Source organism: Heloderma suspectum, chromosome 4 (genome assembly GCF_057233095.1).
Source record: "Heloderma suspectum isolate Gila_16-S chromosome 4, 16-S_ref, whole genome shotgun sequence".
NCBI lineage: Eukaryota > Metazoa > Chordata > Lepidosauria > Squamata > Helodermatidae > Heloderma > Heloderma suspectum.
This window is the reverse complement of record NC_139461.1, coordinates 25,088,531-25,110,451: the sequence shown is the minus strand read 5'-3', so window position 1 is coordinate 25,110,451 and position 21,921 is coordinate 25,088,531.

The window sequence follows — 21,921 nt, the reverse complement described above, 5'->3', positions numbered from 1 at the left end:
CCTAGCAATACAATAACCATGAATCTTAACAGAGGGTAATAGAGCGAGGAGAAGAAACCTTGAAGGAGGGAAGTGGTCTGTAGGTTGTGTCTGCTTTTCTCCCTGCCACCCCACACACAGATATACAGTGGCACAGCTAGGTAATTTTAGACCTGGACTTAAAGCACAATCCTATGCATGTCTAGACAGGAGAAAGCATGACTGGCTGGGGAATGCTGGGAGTTGTAGGGCTTTTTCTGTCTGAACATGCATAGGATTGCACCCTTAGTTATGACTAAGTTTTGCCAGATTGGGTCCTTGTCCATTATATAGGGTACATTCTGGAGATAGAGCCTGAATGAGTAAGCCTGTTCATTGATACTGTCATGTCAATTACACCAGTCCCACTCCTGACATGCATCCCTCAGAGGCAGGGTGACTGTAATTAATATGGCAGTGCCAGCAAGGACATAAGAACATAAGAAGAGCCCTGCTGGATCAGACCTTCAAAGGGTCCATCCAGTCACACATTCCGTTCACGCGATGGCCAACCAGCTGCCCACAAGATACCCACTAGCAGGACATGAGTGCAACAGCACCCTCCCGCCCATGTTCCCCAGCAACTGGTGTACAAGTACAGGCATGTGAGACTGGAGCTACACCATGCTCAACACCACTGCCAGGTCACACAGTTAGACTGGTGGGGAGGGGGGGCTAAGCAGTGCTGAACAGCTCTCCCGGCCTCTGCACCTGTACTTGCCAGCACTGCCATTTGAATTGCACTGGCCCCACCCCATGTACACAGGGGCATGCAGTTAACATTATATAGGGCAGACATAACTAATATGGTGGCATCAGTGAATACAAGTGCACCACATGAACCCTGAGCTCCATTTGGTGCCACTAACGTAGGCCAACTAGGAAGCGGCAGGGGTGGGCGACACCAGTGGGCCACCAAGGGCAGCATGTCCCAGACACCCCTCCCCACATGACCCTGGAGCCAGGCCTGTGTATATGCACTGGCTCTCTCCACAGGAGCAGGGACCCTAATCATGTGTACAACCTACACCGTGTAGAGTCTCCCTTTACTTTCACCACTTCGAAGCTAGCGGGACCCATTGCCAGGAGCCGTGCAGCCCACCTCATCAGTTTCCCTCGACATGCAGACTTACAACCATTAGGGCAAGGAGCAAGTTGGACCCACTACCTGGCATCCTCACTTGAGGGGTGTTGCCATCCAGCAGCCCAGGGACCTCATGCCCTGGACATTGTTCACCTTCATCTTCATGAACGGCTGTTGCCTGGGCTTCACTGCCATCTTTTCCATCAAGTCAAGGGATCTTCTGTTGTTGGAAATCCTGAAGGTGCAGCTACCTGTGGCAGGACAGCCAAGTGCCTGAAATCGGCATTTTGCCATGGAGATCGTGTTCTTCCTTGTTAGCACCACTGTGATTTCCTCATTCAGGAGATGCTGAAGGAAAACCAATGATAGGAGCTAAATCAATGGGAAACCAATTGTGCCTACACATGTAGGCTTTTCTCACAGCTTCAGAGGAGCATATGGAGGCCAAACGGTGAGGCCAAGGGGCACGTTCCCATTCCTTGCTCCATGTCCTCATAGGGAGATGTCCCATCAACAAGGCTAGAACTCTATGAGCTAAATGGGCACAGTCCGGGCTGGCCCAAGATGTTTTGCTGCCTGAGGTGAAGAACAAGATGGCACCTCTGATTGGACTGGACTGGCAATTGAATCTTTCTTCAACACTAATGATGGGACAGCATCCCCCGCCATACCTGAAGGCTAGTTAAGGGGGTGCAGAGCAGGCTGTGTGGCACACAACTCTCTCCTCCATCATCTTGCTGCAGCCTCCCACATCTGTTGCCTGAGGCACCTGCCTCGCTTTGCCTAATGGTAGGGCCGGCCCTGGGCACAATTGTCAGGTACAACCCAGCGTTTGGTACCAACTGAAAACTGTATATCCCACAAATAATACTCAGAGTAAGAGAGAATCGACTCCATTCCTATTTAAAGAGGTACAGTCAATATGTACCTAAACAATGAGCATCTACAGAAAGTTCAGTGCAGAGGGACTGGGGGAGGGGGAAGGAAGCAGCAGCCCTGGAACAATTTATGGGTGCAAGGGACAAAGCACCTTAATCCAAGATCATCTGTCTTTCAGAAAGGCTGTGCATCATATTGAAAAGGAAGCAATGGAAGGGGGTGGGAAATATGGGGGGGCACAGCTCTGAAGTTGCATGCCTATTCCCCAAGAACCCAAAGGGTTCACGGTTGCATTTTAAGGACACTTGAGTTGTCTGAAGCTCTGATGAACTGGATGGGCAATGAGCCAATTCACAGGGGCTTCTGCCTTGATGCTTCTTGGAAACAAGACCGACTATGTGGACCTTTTCACCCCCTTTTCTGCAGAATGCTTTGTGCCGCTTTCTCAAGCTGCTGAGCGGAGCTCAGATGTGTTTCATTACCGTTCATTTGGTGTTGGACTGGATGTATTATGTTTGATGGGTGCTCATGAGCTCTGCTTTTCAGGCCGATGGTGCATATCAGATCTGTTTGTGCAGCTTTGTCCGAACACCTTTTGAACAGAATTCAGCGCCACGTGAGTGCAGAAGGCCTTGCATCTGAGGATTTAGAAATGTTCATACTGGATCCAGGAGCAGCCTTTGGCTCTCCACCTGAGCTTGGTAGGGTAGCCGTGTGTCCTCTTTTACAGAGGACAGTCCTTTATTTAAAGGGTTGTCAGAGGATTGCCCTCTGTTTTGAAGGGGTGAAACAGAATGGGTGTCCGGTCTAAATCAGGTATAAAGTTAGAGAACCAGCAGAAGGCAGAGCTGGGCCTTGAAGCTGCCCATCAACAGCACCTGGACAGCAGACTGAGCAAGGCACACAGGTCAGCTGCTCACAGTCTTCCATACTATGGTGAGATGTACTGTATTTCCATTTAAATTATATTAATCCTTTCTAAATTTGAATATATTTGCTACTGGGCCAGGTTTAAGGTATTAGTACTAGTGTACAAAGCCCTAAACAATTTGGGACCAGGATACCTGAGAGAGCGCCTTCTTCCTTACCAACCTGCCCGGTCACTGAGGTCATCAGGGGGTGTCAGGGTTGCCTCTGAGCACAGGGAGTGGCTCAGTAGCTCAGATTCTGAAGATGAATTGCAGGAGGTGGAGGAAGAAATTTCCCAGGCTTGCCCAGAGATAGAGACACAGACTCCTCAGGCTTCAAAGGCCCAACTGGACGGAGAGGGCCTCTCTTCACATACCCTTGTGAGAGATAGCGAACAGGGAGAACTGGGGCTTGGAGAGCCTGAATTTTTAGATGCCAGGCACAGATGCAGAGCCAAGAGAGAGATGGCAGGGGTGGAGCTTAGATGGTCTGCCTGATTGGCCCGGCATGAACAGTGGTGCTTAGAGGCCTCACAAGAGAGAGGGAGATCCCCCACCCCCACCCCTTAAGTTAGGACAGTAGCCTGCCTTTTCTTCGCTATCTCTTACAGGGGTGTGTGAAGAGAGGCCTTCTCCGTCCAGCTGGGCCTTTGAAGCCTGAGGAGTCTGTGTCTCTATCTCTGGACAAGCCTGGGAAATTTCATCCTCCACCTCCTGCAATTCCTCTTCAGAATCTGAGCCATTGAGCCACTCCCTGTGCTCAGAGGCAACCCTGACAGAGGGCATGTTCCTGGTGGTTCCTCATGGACCCATGGCCCAGCTGGAGTCCACAAGGAAAAGAGCCTTCAGTGTGATGGCCCCCTTCCTGTGGAACTCCCTGCCTTGAGAGGTCAGGCAGGTAGGTGCCAGTGTTATGTTGCCTCCTGAAGACATTGTTATTTCGAGAGGCCTTCCTTGAGTGATCAGCTGTAGCTTATTAAATTCAGAATTTGTTTATTTTAAAATAAAATGTTTTATTTTAACATGGTGTTTTATTCTTTTGTCTCTGCTGCTCACCCCTCTGAAACCTTTGATGTGGAGCAGTATATAAATATTGTGAATAAATAAATAAATAAATAAATAACATGCCTATAAATTAGCATATGCACATTTTAGGCAGATTGGTGTCCTCTTTTGGGGTGAAGCATTTCCTCTTTTTCAGCAGTTCATAAGTGGCCACCCTAGGTTGAAGTCTCCTGTCTGTGCTACTTGACTAACAATGGAGAAATCAGGGGTTGGATCCAGATTTATGGATGTGCAACTGGGCTTCTGGAAGCAGAATTCCATGCCCCCTCCTCCCCATGGCAGCCCTTCTAGACCCCTGAAATGCTACACGAAGAGGCAGGGAACCTTGCTGAATGGGGTGAGCTGTGGTGCAGTGGGGATTGTCTGGGGGCACCTTCTATGACTGAAGCCTTTCCATCAGTGGAAAGCAGGTCCCACATCCAACCCCAGGAGTGTCCAGTCTGCCTTTAAAGTATGGTTGCAGCTTCTCAGCTCAGATTGCTGAAGGAGGAGTGAAGGTCTCTCAAGTTGTTCTCTCAAGCAGTGGTGCAGTGGAACCAGAGCTCACAGGGACACGGGGCTGGTGATCTTTGATTAGGGGGTTGGACTTGATGGTCTTATAGGCCCCTTCCAACCCTACTATTCTATGATTCTATGATTAGCAGAGATGCTGACATTATCCCTGTTCCCTCTGAGTTTAGCCGCAATCCTCACAATAGCTGGGGGGGGGGAATGAATTTTCCCAACAACAACATATTCTTCTCTGTTGTAATGGAAAGTATTTTGGGTTGGCTTTGTCTCGAATGGTCAATTAAGACCCATTAGCTTTGCAAAAGACCTGCTCCTAGTGGAGATGAAAAGTGCTAGAACTGGGTTGTGGACATGGATCAACACTGCTGGCTGATTTTTGGACGCTCCTTGGAGTCGTGGCTATGGGGACTGTCCTGATGGGTGCCTGCACTTCAAAATCTAGCACTACCCCACTGCTCGCATCTGCCTACACTATTAGCTCAGGTTGAGCAGTTTATCTCGATGAAGTTGCAAAGTAGCCGAGGCCTTGCGAGGACTGCTTCTTGGAGATTGCAGCACAGTTGTGCAAGGCCTATTTTAATTAGCTCACACAGAAATTGCCTTACAAAATCCTTGCCTTTGATCTGGCAAGCATAGGCCTTTGAAAGTTTTATTGTCAATTATTTAATTTAGGAAATCTTTATGGAGGTGAAAATGACCTCAGGAATGGTAACAAGAGATTAGATTTTAGAACCGGAGGGGAAAGGGGGGAGACAACATGAAAATGGGGCTGTACTTTTTACAGTCCAGTAGTTCTCAGGTCTAATAACTAGGGCTAGCATGACCATAGAGGCAAACTCTGCCACTGCCTAGAGTGCCACTATTCCAGGGGTTCTTAGAACTGGGGAGTGGAAAGCCAATGCCTGAAATTTGGGAGGAGCTCCATGAAGGCATCATCCAACATAGATATATGCATGTTTACTTGGAAGTAATTCCCACTGAGTTCAGTTGGATGTACTCCCAAATAAGTATGCATAAGATTGCCTTGGCTGGATGATATGGCCTGCATTCTATATGCCTCCACTGGTCCCGATCCTCATCTATTGAACCCAACAGTCAGATTGCCCATTATAATTTTGGCTCTCAACATCTTTGAGCATAAACAGTACTCACAATTTGGGTGCTTGGAGGAATGGTAACTGTCAGTTTATCTACTTTTTTAATGCATGATTACAGTTGAAATAGAGATTCTTATTAGTGGTACCCAGGTACCCAAGAATCTCAGGTAGTATTTAATCCAGTATGCAGCATAGTAGCATGACAGGTGTGTGTGTGTGTGTGTGTGTGTTTTAACTGAAATTAAAAATGAAACCAAGAAAATAGTATCACAGTCAACTTGGCCGTTTAATGTGCTGTCTTTTATGCTACTCAGACTAGAGCAGCAAAGAACTTGGGCCAATATCACTATTAATGGCTGTTCTGCTGCACAGCTATCTTGAATAAGTATCCTGTGACATCTTGAGGACTAGAAGATTCATTGTGCCATATGCTTTTATGGACTAGAGACCACTTAATGAGATGGCCCTCATCTGCAAAAGCACATACCACATATCTGCATTTGATGCCACAAGACTCGTTTGTGTGTGTGTGCGCACGCATGTGTGTGCATGTGTTTGCTATAACAGACTAACATATCTACCTAGCCTTCTAAAAAAGCAAATATGGACACCGCACCTGGGGATACAGAAAGTCTTGGGAATCAGTCCTGTTGATTTCCATGGAACTTACTTCCCCCGTGTCCTTAGAACTGCAGCCTAATTATTCCAGAGGGAGGCACTGCCTGCCTCCTCTTAAGACCCACATGTGTGTCAGCCAGCTGTTTCCTTTAAAATCACTGCCATTTGCCCTGAGAAAATTGATGCATTGCTTAAAAAAATATATAAGCCACTCATTGTTAGAGATGCCAGAATGATCCTGCCATTGCTTCTCTTTCACCCCCACCACCACCACCACCCCAGCTCCTCTGAACTTGAATATATACTGGAAGTTATTTCTTTCCTGCAGTTGGCAGGGACATGGGAAGGAAAGAGGGAGGAGGAACACTGGACATCTGTTTCACATCTAACCTGGAACCAAACTCCTGCACAGTGCTTCTCTTTCCTCTACTGTATATTGATTCAATTACCAGGCCTGGCTGGTGCAAGAGATCAGTGTTGTATGGCCATCGTACAAAGCCATCGTGTTTTGCCACACAAGAGTCCTGAATTAATTACGACACAATCCACTTCAATCAGAAGAGGGAGCTTCTGCGGAAGGCGGGAGAGCCTTAACGGGGGGGGGGGGAGTTGGGCAAGAATTCGGCGGGGCAGGGCGGCCTTGGGATGCCTGCCATTTGGGGTTGTATCTTGGATTTGAATATCTTGCTTGTTATCGTGCATGCGTCCCACCCTGACCATGTCAACATGACCTTATAAAGAGATCTGGGAGAATGGGCATTTCGAGGAAGGAACATCTGGCAATGGTTTCTCAGGCTGGAGTTGGGCAAGGGTCCTTTGGACAGATGTGGAACCAAAGATCATGTTGTTCTTTGCATATTCCATTTCACATGGAGCTGGTTTATGGGAGACACAGGGGGTGCTCAGGGCAGTTACTTGTGCAGGGCACCACCTGGCACCTCATTTAAAGGGCTCTTTACTCATGCACCAGGAGGGTGGCCACTTACGCATTGCCAAAAAAAGAGGAATTGAATCACCAAAAGAGAGGATGTCACTTAGCATAACTTTTACATATGCAAGTGTATGTGTATAGGTGCAAATTCAGAAATAATAACTATAACTGAACTAGGAATATAATAAAACTCACCGTAGTGGAGAAAACTGACCAGATGACCTCTGTGCCTGCTCAGTCTGCTGTCTAAGTGTCATTGGTGGGCAATGTCAAGGCCCAGCTCTTCCTTCTGATGGTTCTTTGATTAAACCAGACTTTGGCTGGAGGACACCTTCCATTAGAGGACTACCCTCTGCCAGTCCTCTGTAAAGTAGGACACCTGACCACCCTATGCACCAGCCTCAGTTTAAGGCCTAGTTGACATGTGTCAACTGCCTTTGACTCCACCTCTCCATCTACTATCCACCACCAGCAACCATTCCACCAAGCTGCAAGAGAGGGAGAGAGGGGATCACAGAGCCTGCTCCACTGGCTCTGCAGAGAGTCCAGCTGACATGAGGCTCCTCCCCTCCCTGAACTGTTCCTTTCAAGGTTATAAAAACCTGGTAACTTGGAGAACTAGTGCCTGAGTTTGCCACGTTCTTCTTCCCTCCTCTTGCCTTTTTCCTTTTGTGTTGTGTGCCTTTTAGATTGTAAGCCTTTATTGTTGAACTGATGTAAACTGCTCTATAGAAGATTTTTCGGCTGAAGAGTGGAGTAAAAACACTCTAAATAAACAATAAATAAATAATGCAGCAGAATCAAGTGGTAAGACCCCTAGTGTGGTAGAGAGGACTGGATTGTTTCAAACTGCAGTTAGGGGCACCAGTTCTAATTTTCCAGCATATTTTAAAGAAACAAAAATACCAGATCCCGCCAACTTAAAATTGCACACTAGGGGGAGAACTTCCCAGTCTAGCCCAACTCATTCCACGTGCTACTTTTATGTAGGGAGTTTTTTGTTTTTGTTTTTTTAACATAGGGGAGCATTCAACAATATGATTGTTCACCTGCAGTCTGAAATGGTACAATCCAGCCTATCTCCTCATCCCCACTGAGGTTGGCCAGTTGTGAATCACCAAAACTGAGGACAAAAGAAGAAACCTATTTGAATGAAATATACTTGTGCTAGTTTATATGCATAGATGCAAATTTAGAAATAAGCATTATAATTTCAGTAGAAATACTGTACATCTTACCAGAGTGTGGAAGTCTGTGAACAACAGACTTATGTGCCTCACTCAGTCTGCTGTTCAGGGGCTGTTGATGGGCAGCTTCAAGGCCCAGCTGTTCCTTCTGAGACTTCTTTGTCTCTAAACTGGACTTGGACTGGACAGCCCTTCAAACAGAGGACACTTTCAAAATAGAGGACAGTCCTCTGTAAAAGAGGCCACACTATGTCCCACCTTATTTTGTTGTATGCAATGGCAAGGGGTGGGGAACTTGTGGCCCTGTAAATGTTTTGGCCTACAACTCCCATCAGCCCTTGGCCAGCATAGCCAATGATGAGTGATCATAGGGGTTGTAGGTCAAAACTCCTGGCATAGACCGAGGGCAGAACTTCCTTGCCAGTAGGATTTCCCTCTGGACCACACACTGCTGGCATGCAAACACTGTATGCAAAGACTGGCACGTGAATTGAGAGCAGTGATTGCATTCCAGAATCCGGCCACCAGAAGTGAAAAATCATCTCTATAGTTATGTATCTGTCCATGGAGATTTCTCAGTATTGTCCATGTTCTAAGCTCTGGAAAGAGTCCATCATCAAATTGTGGGTCTTTATTTATAAACCTCAATGTTCTTATCAACCATTTGTTACTAGAACTGTATCTCTTTTGTTCAGAATATCTGCACAGTGGGTTGTATTGTAGATTTAATCTTACGTACAGTACACCCATTGAAACCAATGGGTATCCTTGAAGCATGATGAATTCTGGAACCAACCCAATATATTTAACTGAACTCTATGGCAGAAAATTTGCTTGAGCTTGGAATCTGCCTTTGGGGTTGTATAAAATGACAGCCACAGTTACAGCCGACGGGAAGTAACACAGTGCATCCCACTTCTTCTGTGCATACTTAGTGTAGAGATCTATTTAAACCAGACAAAAAGCTGGTAACCATTTAGAAGAGTTGGCAGTGGATAAGGCTACTGCTTAAGAAAATAGTGCTTTCACCATTGCATTTGGCATAATTATGGATGGCTTGATTGATCTTGGCTAGTAGTGGCCATGGCTCTAATAAGCCCCCAGTATTAATACTCTTATTCCTCTTATTTTGTCTCACCATGTTATCTTTGCAGTGCAGTTGACACTGCTTCAGCCAGATTCTGGCTGAACATCAGGAAAAGCTTCCTGATCGTCAGAGCAATACGACAATGGAACCCATTACCTAGGGAGGTGGTGGGCTCTCCCACCCTGGAGGCATTCAAGACGAGGCTGGACAGCCATCTGTCAGGGATGCTCTGACCTGGATTCCTGCATTGAGCAGGGGGTTGGACTCGATGGCCTTGTAGGCCCCTTCCAACCCTACCGTTCTATGATTCTATGATTCCTTAGTTGGCCGCTAGTGAAACACTAAAGTTTTAAGGTTCCACATCACATGGAAACCCCAATCAAAAAGATATTGCTCCACACCTGTGTTCCCCATTGATACTGGCATGTAAAGAACCTATTTGATCCAGGCTGATCCCGTCAACATCTGTGCAGAACATCCATGTAGTACCAATGCAGCATGAGAACCAGCCACACATGGTGCAACAGTTTGCAGCAACAGCCACACTGCAAAGGTAGCATATGAGCTGAGAATTCTCCCATGTTTACTTTTTATTACTCCCATATGCCATTATGATGATGATACTTAGCATTTCAAGAGTGCTTTTGAATGTTTGAAGTGGCTTACATACAATTCAGATGTTAACGATCTCAGTCTAATAAACCATGGTTTAGACAAAGAACAAGCATTGTGCCCATGCACTCCTTCCTCCCCTTTTCTTTTCCCTTCTCTCATGAGCCAACTACCTGGATTGTCCATGGTCTCCTGTTACATCCTAACCAGGAAACTGTGGTTTAATTGCTGGCTATGAAACCGGGACCAGATTTCCTATCCTGGTTTGTTGTTGTTGTTGTTGTTCAGTTGTTCAGTCATGTCCGACTCTTCGTGACCCCATGGACCATAGCACGCCAGGCCTTCCTGTCCTCCGCTCTCTCCCGGAGCATGCTCAAGTTCATATTCATTGCATCAGTGATGCTATCTAGCCATCCCATCCTCTGCCGTCCCCTTCTCCTTTTGCCTTCAGTCTTTCCCAGCATCAGGGTCTTTTCCAGTGAGTATCCTGGTTTGTACTCAGAAATTAAAATATAGTTTCCTGGTTTGGGTGTAATGGGAAATGGTGGCTTAGCAATCCCCAGATGTCGTGCATTATGGTGTGAGATAAATATGGGGAGGGGATAGGAGGGGGAGTGCCGGGGTACAGTGCTCATTCTTGATCAAATAATCTGTGATTTATTTGACTGTTATGTCTTAACTAGGTCTTTATCTCAGTAATTCATTGTCAGGAGCTTCTAGAATACATGTGAGGCTGCCCTGTGTGGTGACACACTGAACTGCATGTGGCAGCCTTCTTAGTGAAGAACTTTCTGGACTGACTCTTGATCAGCAAGATCTACCTGAGTGTACTGCTATGTTTCTGATCTCTCCTGATTCCTGGTTTGCCCACTGATCCTGATTTCTCTTCCATCCAGACTAGGGATATGTACGAACCCCCCAGTGTCCAGTCCGGGGGGGGGGGTCTGCCATGGAGCAATTCGGGCCGCTTGGGGCCCCACAGATTCCTCCAGAGCCCTGCTGCATTCCAGCAGAGTTGTTGGAGCAGCTCTCCAGCTTTCTAAAAACAGTGATACACTAATGGCTGCTGCCATTAGCCTATCACAAGAAAATTACAGCCATAAATGGTGTATTTTACACCATTTGTGGCCGTAAAGCACTTACTTTTACCTAAATTGCAGCTGTTATGGCTGGAGTTATGTAAAAGTAAGTGCTTTACAGCTGCAAATGGCACACAATCTGCTATTTACGTCTGTGATTTTCCTGCAATAAGCTAATGGCAGCTGCCATTAGCATATCGCGTTTTTTTAGAAAGCTGGAGAGCCACCCCACGGGAACTCTTCCAGACACGGAGGTGAGTGCAGCCGGTCCGCTGTGGACTCCAGAGGTCCGATTCTTTGGAATCCAGCCTCGTTTGAGTCTGCAGAGGATTTCCCCAGCATCCCTAGTCCAGACTCCTAGTTCCTGGCTCACTCCAGACTTCTCCCCGCGGCCCAACCCTCACATCCCTAAAATAAAAAGGCTTATTTATTTTTTTACATGATGTTGAAAGACATTGTATTTCTTCCTTGCACCACTTATTGCTTTAAAAAGTACCACATGTTGCTACAATCACAGATTTCTAGCGTTTATAAGAACAAGTAAATGTAGAAGAATGACAAAGATTTCTCACCTCATCGTGAGGGTTTGCCAGAAAAAAAAACAACCCACTCATTTATACTTAGGGCTTTGCCAGTCCTTTTGTGCAATAAATGGGCAGGCTTTTGTTCAAAGCCATGATGCCATCTTCCCTCTTGTTAGTTGTTCTGTTAAGGAGGTAACACATTTTCCCAGCACCCAAACCACAATATACTGTTTCTGGAATGATATTATATTGATAATTTTTCTCTCTACTTAGCATTATTGGAGTGTTTTTTGTGTGTTTTTTACTTACTTACTTACTTACTTACTTATTTCCTTTCTATATCTCCCAATAGCCAAAGCTCTCTGGGCGGTTCACAAAAATTAAAACCAAAAAGCACACAGTAAAACAATATAAAATATAAAAACATTAAAACCACAATATCACAATACAACCAGAATAACACCGGAATAAAACCTTTTACTGTAAAAGTCATGTTGAAGGTGGTTGCATGAATGTCACAGGCACACATTGTGTGGTGGCCATGAGACAGGATCTCTTGTATGTCCCAACAACTACAGAGTAGGGTAGTCATTTATGAATAACCCTCCAAAACTATTGACTTCCTTTAAAGTATTTCTTGTCCTCTTTTCAGGGCAGAAGACCTCCCAAGGCTGCAAGGAAATGCATCACCAAAAGACAGGACAAAAAAGAATTTGCATGTGCTAATTTATATATTTAGATGCAAATTTAGAAATAGTTGTTTTATTGCAATAGAAATACAGTATATCTCAGTATAGTGCAGAAGACTGTGACCTGGTGACCAGTGTGCCTGCCTGGGTAAGAGGCAGGAATTTTTCCAGCTCTGTCTGGAGGTGCTGGGGATTGAACTTGGGACCTTCTGAATGCAAAACATGTGGTTTGCCCCTGAGCTATGGTCCTTCCCCTCTTCTGCGATTGCTTCCAGTACTGAGAAGTCTACTGCCTCTGAACACAAAGGTTCTGTTTAGCTATCATCATGGCTAACACCCGCCAATGGATCTATCCTCTATTAGAGTACCGAATACCCCTTGTAAAGCGCTCTAAGGTGGTGCCATCACTGTATCGTGTGGCAGCAAATTCCATAAACTACTCATGTGTTGTACATGAAGAAGCACTTCCTGTCTATCCTGAATGTACTGCCAAGCAGCATCATTGGATGACTCAAGTTCTAGTCCTGAGATAGAACAGCCTTCCGCAGCCTGGCTCCCTCCAGATGTTTTGGGCTGGGGCTCCCAGCAGGCAGCAGCCCCCACCCAGCATGGCCAATGGTCAGTGATTTAGGGAGTTGCAGTCTAAATCATCTGGCAGGAACCAGGTTAGGCAAAGATGTGATGGAGAATTTCTCTGTATCCATTTTCTCTCTTTCACACCCTGTATCACCTTATGAACCCTTGATTGTGGCAGATCTGTTTTGGTTGTTACATCCCAGCTTGAACTGCCTTGGATAGTTCTTTTAGAGTCCTGGCTGGTTCTGACTGAAACCCGGAGTGGATTCACCACCCCACAGGCATCAGAGCCATAGGCCTCCACTACCTGCCTGCCTGCATTTCCCATCTCCTAGGTGTGACATCTGGAGTCAGGAATCTGTGCTGGATCTGCAGGGCTCTGTTTCCAAGCCCTCATGGCCACGGCCATCACCACGGTATATCATTTGCTTTCCATTACTATTTTAGTCTCTGCACAGAGCAGCCTTGGACAAACTCCCATCAGTTGTCATCTGGAGGGTCCCAGGTTAGGGAAAGCTGGTGTAGAGAGAGCCTGACCTCTGACCTTCCCTTGCTGAACCAGCTGCCCCTCCAAGGCTGTGCATGAGTCTCCCTTTCCTGGATCCAGTCCTGGAAGGAATGATGCTCCCCCAGAGCTCCTGACCTGTACTGATGCTTACTTCTAAGAAAGATGTTAATGTGGGACATATGATTTCTATTACAACAATATGTGACACATTATCTTGTCCAGCTATGGGGCTACAATGGGGATTAGCATAAATATGCATGAAGACAGTTTCATTTAAGTCAGCTCCTATTGTTCTAAGATCAAATGGGGAACAGCCTGCTCTGCTATTGAGGTGAACAGAACCACCTTAGGTTCCTTACAAACAACAGCCAGCAATTTGGACAGGATCTGCCCCAAAAGGTTCTGGTTCAGCATGAATGGAGAGAATAATTTCAAGGACTCCATAACAGGCCTAGCTCTGTATGTCTCAAGAATTCCATTCTGTTGCCCATTCGTATACACTGTATTGTCTACCTTCCATATGCCATTGTTCAATGCAGTGCACAAAGGATATCCAAGTAAGCTCAGTTGACCAGGAACTGGCCCAGTGGTCACTCCACACTGTAAGCCAGATTTATTTGCTGGGGGGATCTCATGGTCCCTGAATCTGACAGAAATAGCCTCCATAAACCTCTCTGGGACCAGACTCAAAACCATAGACAGGCAGCTCCCTTACCTCTGGTGAAGAGGAGCTCAAATCAACCTACTATCCAAGGCCATTCAACAGCACCACAATGCATGGTTCCAAGTTGGAACACCACCCCTTGAAATGCTTTGCATAATGTAATTTGAGTAGCAGACCACCAGGGGTCAAGGATAGGCCATTCTTATGTCCAGAAACAATCAGTTGTACTTCACTGGAGCAATGTTTGCTCCCTCTTGGAGTTGTCCCAGATTCTGTAGTATCAGCTCTGAAAGCTTGCCTGTAAACCCAATTCTCTGCTATCTTATGCATGCTCTTTGCTGCCACATCACACTGTTGCTGGTCACTCTTTGCTCTGTCAGTTCCCCTCAGGACCTCACAGCCCAGCTGGGACCAGGACACTTGTGAGATGTACCTAAGGTACCTTCCACTTTCCAAATATCAGCCCTGTGTACTACCAGGGAGGTGGGAGAGTCACTAGGTGTGATACACCTGAGTCTTGCTTTTGTAGAAAGATCATGGGATCATCAGCCTTCAAGAACCACACAATCGATCCATGCACAGCCAACTGTTCTGTGCCACATGAACTGTGTGGGTTTAGAGGTGTGAGCATACTGGGAGAGTATACCTGAAAACAGTAAAACCTCTGGGGGGAGGGGACACCCTTACAGAAGGATAAAGGTGTCCCTTACCTAAAAAAGGATATTGTAGAGCTGGAAAAAGTGCAGAAAAGGGCAACTAAAATGATCAAGGGGCTGGAGCATCTCCCCTATGACTAGAGAAGTTTACAACAGTTGGGATTGTTTAGCTTGAAAAAAAGGAGGGCAAGGGGAGACATGATGGAGGTGTTCAAAATTATGCCTGGTATGGAGAATGTGGATAGCGAGACATTTTTCTCCCTCTTCCCAAAATACTAGAACCTGGGGTCATCTTATGAAGCTGATTGATGGGAGATTCAGGACAGATAAAAGGAAGAACTTCTTCACACAGCACAGAGTTAAACTATGGAATTTGCTACCACAAGATGTAGCGATGGCCACCAATTCTGATGGCTTTAAAAGGGGACTGGACAAATTCCTGGAGGAGAAGGCTATGAATGACTACTAGTCTTGATGGCTATGTGCTACTTCTAGAAACAAAGGCAGTGAGCCTATGTACATCAGTTGCTGGGGAACATGGGTGGGAGGGTGCTGTTGCACTCCTGTCCTGCTGTGGGTTCCCGATCGACAGCTGGTTGGCCACCGTGTGAACAGAATGTCGGACTAGATGGACCATTGGGCTGATCCAACAGGGATCTTCTTATGTTCTTAAGGGTGAAGAATTTGAGCCCCAAGGGACAATTCTGGCCCTTCTGGAGACCCCATCTGGCCCACCAGGGTTCCCAACATGGCCCCATCCCCTTTTCCCCAACCACCAATCATTTGGTGCTTTCCTGGATGTTGTGCAGTTTTTTCCCCATTCTAAAAGCCTGACATGCCTCTCCGAAGGCTTAGTGACTGGCAATAAGAGATTTAAGCTAAAGTATGCTGATATTTGGGGCCCAACCCTTTTTGCCTTTGGCCCCACCCCTTTTGCCTTCACCACCACTCACAACTGGAATGCGGCTCCCAAAAGCTTCTTCAAAATGGAATTGGGCCCTCAGGCTGAAAGAGGTTCTTCCCCCTGTCTCACAGGCAATTGCCTGTAAAACTAGCTGTGCTAATACAAGAGAACCCAGTGCCAAAAATATAACAAGTACCAAGTTCGATATCCACAGATGCCCATTAACAACACTCTTCTATCTGGGACTAACAGAAGCAGACAAAACTGCACAAATGTAAATTTTCTAGGTAGCGCATCAAATGCAAATATAAACCATGGAGCAAAACCTTGGCATGAAGCTTCCAATCATTTGGAAGAGGAAACATCCTCCCCTTGGGCAGTCTGCTATGTCGCTCTATGGTGATGATGGATTGTGAAACTGCATGGATCCAAATGTCGAGGCTTAAATCTTCTGTTGCATTGGGCAGACCACATTAGAATTAATAATTCTTTAATGTGTTTCAGATGTGATGGCAAGGAGGATTCAGCATGAATAACTGGAAGAGTTTTCCCTCCTAGCCCATTACTACATAATAAAATAGATGTGTTCTCCCACTTGCAGTTTTAGAAGGGCGCTGCGCAGTTTGACTTGGATCGTACGTGAAGAGAACACACATAAGTATGTATTAGAAAGCGCACGATGATCTGGCCATTTTGAAGCAGGCAGTTAACACTGTAAGCAATGCGGTCCACTGAAGAAACCAGACAATCGTTTCATTAGGCTGGCCATGTGTCAGGGCCAGTGTAAAGAGTAGGCATGGTTGGGCACCTGCCGAGGTCCCACTTCCCAGCAGGGGCCCACTGAGCTCCCAGAGTAGCTCCTCCTCTTCACCACTGCAGCCTGCTCGTTCACTTGCCTCTCGTGCTGGCCCAGACAACAGCAGTGGTGAGAAGGAGGAGCAGGAGATGCCACTGCCCACTTGCTCCCGGGCTCTCTCCCTATCAAGCAAGCAAGTGGTAGCAATGACGAGAAAGAGGAGGAGAAGCGATAGCAGCTGGTGGCAATGGCAGTGAGAAGGTGGACTCACTGAGGGAAGGGGCCCATTGATGGTGTCTTTCCCGAGGGCCCTCAAAAACTGCCATGTGTCCTCTCTTACACAGGACAGTCCTCTACTTTGAAAGCAGTGTCTATCTGAAAGGCTGTCCAGACCGAGTCTGGTTTAAAGATAAAGAACCATTTGAAGGAAAAGCAGGGCCTTGAAGTTGCCCATCAACAGCACTGGAACACCAGACTGAGCAAGGCACACAGATCCCCTGGTCATAGTTTTCCACACTACGTTGAGATGTAAGGGCTTAACTTTGGCCCCATCCCAGTGGTGTTTTGTGTGCATGCACATGCAGCTCCCAGCTGCCTACCCAACACCTCATGCAGCCCTTGGAGCTATATGGTTGCCCACACCTGTTCTATTGCTTCAGGCGCAGACTACATCACCTGGGCTCCACCCCACTGCTCAGGACTGGAGAGTCTTAAAGAGGCAGTCTCTGGGTCTGGAGCCAGGCACTCCACCACTTCCCACCTGGTGCACTCCTTGCACTGGTGGGTGGCCACTGAAGAATGAGAGGTCAGGTGCCTGGCATACTGGGGCTTACTCTTTGTGGTAATCAAGCTTAGAAGGAACTGTCTCTGGTTCAGGAGTCTCTGGTTCCAGGAGCTCCTAGCTGCCAAGCTCAGGCTCTGTGGTGGTCTAGAACTCACACCTCTGCAGGTGGTACTGATGACCTGGATCCAACTGGCTCCTCCTCTTTTCTGAGTCCTGGTTGTTGCTCAAAGCTGGGGTCCTGACACAGTGGGGAATTTGAAATTTGCATTTCCTGGGTCCATCTAATCCTCAAGAGGGCCTTCTTAGTGGTGGCACCTTAACAGTAGAATGCTCTCACCAGAGAGATCTGCCTGGCACTGCCTTTGTTGTCCTTTCAGCACTAGGCAAAGTACTTTTTATTTTCCCAGGCCTTTTAGAAATGATTTTAGTCCTGTTGATTGTTTTTATCTGGCTTTTAAGAACTTGCTGTCTTTTAGTTCATGTGTTCTTTATGATTCTTTGGATTGCACACTTTGTACTTTGCTTCTAGATTTTCTTTTCTTTATTTATTTTTATTTTATATTGAAGGCTGGTATGAAAAGCTGGTATAATAAATCTAGCCTTTTCTCTATTATGGAAGCTTAAGATCTCTGGACATGAGTATGACGAATGCACACAAAATACACACGGCCATGGAAAAGCTGTACTAGAGGCACAAACAAGACCACATTATTTGTTGATCTGGTGTCCTGCTATTGCACACCTGCCCAGCCCATTTGCCATCATATGTGCTGATGAAATCAAGCACATTATGGAAAGCAGAAAAAAAAACTGCATTGCTTGGATGGTGCAATAGTGTTGATTAACCTTAGTAATGTCATTACTCCATCTTGACATGGTTATTACTTCCTGCAGTGGAAGGCATGGGCCAATCACCCGTTTTACTTCTGCACGTGCCACGCAGATGTTGTGGAAAGGACACTTAAAGCAGAATCATTGTTCAAACGTCTGCTATGGAAGCATGAAACTGATTATAGACCTAAGAACATTTATTAGTCTCAGAATTAATAATGTACATTTATGACCTCATTTGACGGCCAGGTGACTTGCAAGACAGTGGCTTAAAGCACAAGCTACATCTACGTAAAACATGGAATATGGAACACATCTGTTGAAATAATATTAATTTTCCTACGAATTATTTTCAAGCCATTTTGTCCACTTAACTTTTCTTTTGAAAGCGATTAATAAGATTTTAACAACATCCAGATTTCTTTTTTAATCTGCTACATGTTTAATTAGATTTCTTTCTGCTCCCCTGCTGATATTGATTCAGCAATGAACAGAACATGCAGATTAACAAAAAAATGTAGCCATCTTCTCAACTAAAAAGGCAACCTGATTAGGGTGGTAGTATTAGGGTTGTGGTCCAGGGATAGAATTTCTATACTCATCTCCAAGGCAGTCATCTCTTCAGTTTAGCCTTGTTTTCTACAATAACTTCCTTAGAGTACACAGCCAGGGACAGGCATAATTTTAGGGCCTACGCAGCACAGCAAATCCACAGCAAATTTTAAATCTTGCATCTTAAATTGTGGCCAGATCCATACAACGAGAGCCAAACTCATTGTAATGTTGAGCGATCTATGATCAGATCTCCCATAAATATTTTACAAAGTAAAAGCAGCCACAGGGGATGGAGTAAATCACAGGCTGGTCTAGAACAATCACAAAGCTAGACACAAAAAGGGGAAAGAGGCAATGGAAGGACAGGACTCTCCAGTGGTGGTGACCTGCAAGGTGTGTACAATGTTTGTTTTCTTGCCTGAGAACAACATGGCCTACACCTGCAACAAGTGCAAGTTGATCACGCTGCTGGAAGAAAAAGTAGGTGAACTGGAGCGGCAACTGTCGACCCTCCGTGGAATAAGAGAACATGAAGAGTTCTTGGACAGAATGGGGGAACTACAGCAGCAAAGGGAAGACCAGAAGCTTGAAGAGCAACAGCAAGATGAGGCAGGGGAAAATGCTGAGGTGAAGAAAAACGGAGTAGAGGATACTCCTTGGAAAAGGGTGACAGGAGAAGAAGAACTAGATGCCACTCTGCACCAGTGGAAGCAGTGGAGCTGTGGAACTGATTCCAGGTGCTTGCGGTTGAGACTGAAGGACAGCCTGCAGAGGAAGAATCACAGGGGAACCTACATGAGAGTGAGCAAGAGGCTGAAGGTCAGTCAGTCAGAGGCAATGAAACCCAAGCCTACAACAACAAGAAGAGAAGAGTGGTAGTAGTGGGAGACTCCTTGCTGCATGGGATCGAGACCCAAGTATGTCACGAAGACCCGTGAACTCACCAGGTATGTTGTCTCCCGGGAGGATGGATTAGACACGTGACTGAAAGGTTGCCTGCACTCATCAAGCCCACTGACAGGTATCCCTTTCTTCTCATCCATGTAGGAACAAATGATACCGCCAAGTGGAGCTACGGAGAAATCACATCAGATTTTGAAGCTTTGGGAAGGAAAGTCAAGAACTTTGGGGCCCAGATAGTTTTCTCATCCATCCTTCCAGTAGTTAGAAGAGGGATCGAAAGGGAACGAAAAATACTTCGGGTGAATGACTGGCTAGGAAGGTGGTGCCAACGCGAGAGATTTGGATTCTGGGACCACGGGCTATACTTCCTGGAAGATGGGCTGTTGGCAAGGGACCGGTTGCACCTCACAAAGGATGGGAAGAATGTGTTTGGCCACAGCATGAAGAACTTCATCAGGAGGGCTTTAAACTGAATCCTACGGGGAAGGGAGATGTAATGTTGGGGGTAACAATGGACTTGGCGTATGCACTGCAACGGAGAGAACAGCTCTGATAGTGCCCAATAATAGTCTTCAGACACATGTAGGAAGAAAGCCAGACTATGAAGCACATGGTCTTCGATGTCTATATACTAATGCCCAGAGAGTATGGGAAACAAACAGAATGAACTGGAACTCTTAATACGAGAGGGAATTATGACTTGATAGGTATAACTGAGACTTGGTGGGATGACTCTCATGACTGGAATACAGCAATTGAAGGATATAACTTGTTCAAAAAGAACAGGAGGAACAGAAAGGGAGGTGGGGTTGCACTGTATGTGAAAAATATATATCTCTGCACAGAAATACAGGAGGATGAGCTTGGTAGCCCCATTGAGAGCATCTGGATCAAAATAAATGGAGCAAAGAATGAAAGGAACCTGGTGGTCGGTGTCTATTACCAGCCAGCCAATCAAGGAGAAGACGAGGATGAAACTTTTGAAAAGCAAATAGCTAATGTTTCAAGGAAGCATGATGTAGTAATAATGGGGGACTTCAATTTCCCTGTTATTTTTTGGGAGACAAATTCTGCAAAACATGGCCCCTCCAGGAAATTCCTGACTTGTGTGGCAGATCACTTCCTCCTACAGAAAGTAGAGGAAGGAACTAGAGGATCGGCTATCCTTGACTTGATCCTAACCAACAGAGATGACTTAGTGGATAAAATATCAGTTACAAGAACTCTGGGGGAAAGCGACCATGTTGTACTTGAGTTCTTGGTTCTAAGGGAAGCAAAAGCCAAGTGCAGTCAAACGCGTACTCTGGATTTTAGGAAAGCTGATTTTAATAAATTCAGAACAATGATCAGTAAGGTCGCATGGCAAGCGACTCTTGCGAGAAAAGGAGTCCAAGATGGGTGGGAGCTTTTAAAAAAGGAAATTCTCAAGGCACAATTACTAACAATTCCAACAAGAAGAAAAGGTGGAAGACAACAGAAGAAGCCCATGTGGCTTCACAAAAAGCTTAGAGATGACCTGAAAACAAAAAAGGACACATATAGGAAGCGGAAAGAAGGCCAAGCTACAAAGGAAGAGTACAGGCAGGTAGCACAGAATTGCAGGGATGGCATCAGGAAGGCTAAAGCTGAGAACGAGCTGAGGTTAGCGAGGGATGCTAAAAACAACAAAAAGGCTTTCTTCAGCTACGTACATAGTAAAAGGCAGAGGAAAGAAATGGTTGTTCAGCTATTAAATAAGGATGGCAAAACAATAACAGATGACAAAGAAAAGGCAGAGGTGCTCAATTCCTACTTCAGCTCAGTCTTCTCCCAAAAGAGGGTCTATGACCCCCCTGGCAAAGGCGAAGTACAGGCTGAAGGGGCAGGATTGCAGCTTGAGATCGATAGGCATATGGTCACAGAACACCTAATGACTTTGAATGAGTTCACATCTCCAGGACCAGATGAACTGCATCCTAGAGTAATAAAGGAACTGGCAGAAGAACTCTCAGAACCACTGTCTGTTCTCTTTCAGAAATCATGGAGGACGGGGGAAGTGCCAGATGACTGGAGGAGGGCTAACGTTGTCCCTATCTTCAAAAAGGGTAAATAGGAGGAACCTGGGAACTACAGACCAGTCATTCTGACATCAATCCCTGGGAAAATTCTGGAGCAGATAATAAAGCAATCCATCTGTAAGCACCTTGAAAACAATGCCGTGATTACTCGAAGCCAACATGGATTTGTCAAAAACAAGTCCTCCCAGACGAATCTGATCCCATTTTTTGATCAAGTAACCTCCCTTGTGGACTGTGGGAATGCTGTAGACATCATATACCACGACTTCAGCAAAGCTTTCGACAAAGTGCCCCATGATATCCTGATGAGCAAACTAGCTCAAAGTGGGCTAGATGAAACAACGATCCGGTGGATCCACAGTTGGCTACAGAATCGGACTCAAAGAGTGCTTATCAATG